We start from the raw sequence: 2,189 nt of genomic DNA on the forward strand, positions 1-2,189 counted from the left end.
GACTGCTGACATTTTTCTTTTGACCAGTGTCTCTTAAATTTAGTTGTGCTGTCTCCAAGGGAAGGTGACGTGTCCTGTAGAACTCCTGTGTGGATTATGTTTCCCTTTCTGGCCCAAGGCCTGCAGGCATGAGGGCCTGCCGGAAATCCCGGGTACCTTTGAAAAACGCCTCTCTGTCGCTTATCTGAGCTGGCTTCCTTGTGCCCGCTTTCTAGCTAGCCAACCGCAAATTGAGATATTTAGGAATTAACCTAACTAGAGACACAAACGACTTGTACAAAGAAAACAACAAAACATTTCTGCAAGACACAATAAAAGACTTAAAGAAAAATGCAAAAATGTTCCTTGTTCATGGATAGGAAGACTCAATATTTTGATAATTACAATCCTACCAAAAGCAATCTACATGTTCAACACAATCCCAGTACAGACACCAAATTCATTTTCCAAGGAGATTGAAAAGGAAATCGTAAAGATTATTTGAAGAGGAAAGAGAACCCAAATAGCAAAGAACTTCTGAAAAAAATAAAGTGGGAGTCATAGGCCTCCCTAAATTCAAAACCTACTACACAGCTATAGTAACCAAAACAGCATAGTACTGGTACAATGACAAACGCATATACTAATGAAGCAGAATCATGAACTGAGAAATGGACCTATTAATTTATGATCAGCTGATATTTGACAAAGAAATAAAACCTACCAAATGGGGAAATGGCAATCTCTTCAAGAAATGGTGCTGGAAAAACTGGATGGCTACTTGCAGAAAGCTGAAACATGATCCACATCTCACACCATACACAAAAATCAACTCAAGGTGGATCAGAGACCTTAGAGTAAATCTCAAAACCATAAAGCTCATCAGAGACAAACCAGTACCAAGTTTAGAAGGCCTAGACTATATTATAAAGATATTGATAAAAACAGCCAGAAATGCACAATTTCGAAAGGATAGAATTGATGAATGGGACTTTGGAAAGATTACATTTCTGTGCTCATAGAAAACTTTTTTTTAAAAAAAGTTTTCAAACAGAGTGAAAATAAACTTAATAATTGGGGACAAACATGTGGCAATATCATCTCAGACAAGGGTCTCATATCAAAATTTTACAAAGTACTCTTGGACCTCCAGGAGACAAATGCCAGTAATCTAATTACAAAACGGGCAAAAGACATGGAAAGACTTTTCACAGAGGAAGATATGAATGACTAACAGACATATAAAGAAATACTCAAAATCATTGATAATAAGACAGATGCAAATCAAAACCACAATGAGATACCATCTTACCCCAATAGCAGTGGCAAAGTTTAATAGGGCAGCAAGCAATAAGTATTAGAAAGAATGTAGAGTGGTGAGACCTCTCATACGCTGTTGGTAGGATTGTAAAATGGTACAACCACTCTAGAAGGCAGTTTGATGTTTCTTCAAAAAGTTGAACATAGAAAACTCCCTATAAACCAGCTATCCCACTATGAGGAATATACCCCAAGGAAATTAAAACTGAGACTCAAACAAAGATGTGTAGACCAATGTTTATACCACTGTTATTCACCATCACAAGTACAGGGAAGTAGCCCAAATTTCAATCAACAACTGAACGAATTAAGAAACTGTAGTGTACATTTACATGATGAAATTCAACCCAGCCCTCAGGAGCAGTGGTTTCAAAAAATACTGCATAACTTGAGAGAGAGTGGAGAACATTATACTTATTGAACTAACTTAGTCTCATAAGGATAAATACTGCCTAAGACTATTATTGTAGGGAGACTATTGATGAGATGGATTGATACAGTGACTGAGATAATGAGGGTAGATGTGTCAGACACAGTGAAGTTGGCACAGGATAGAGCAGGCTTCAGGGCTGTTGTACATAGGGTTGTTACAAGTTGCAAGTGACTTAGTGGCACATAACAACAACAACAACAACACAAACAACAACAACAGTAAAACATGTATGGGAACCCAAAGGAGTAGAGGTTGGAGTAGAGTGGTGTGAAAGGGTAAAGGCAAAACCACAGGATTGAACAATTTGATGGATGAAGGGAGAAAAAAAAAGAATGGGAATGAGAATGCTCATGGAATCCACCAGAGGGTTAAGTATGGGTCAGTTCTGACTCTTAGTACACAACAAAGCACAATAATTATATAATATAATGATTGACATGATATGATATAATAAATA

Source organism: Elephantulus edwardii, unplaced genomic scaffold (assembly GCF_000299155.1).
Source record: "Elephantulus edwardii isolate Elephantulus edwardi_28Jun2011 unplaced genomic scaffold, EleEdw1.0 scaffold00136, whole genome shotgun sequence".
NCBI lineage: Eukaryota > Metazoa > Chordata > Mammalia > Macroscelidea > Macroscelididae > Elephantulus > Elephantulus edwardii.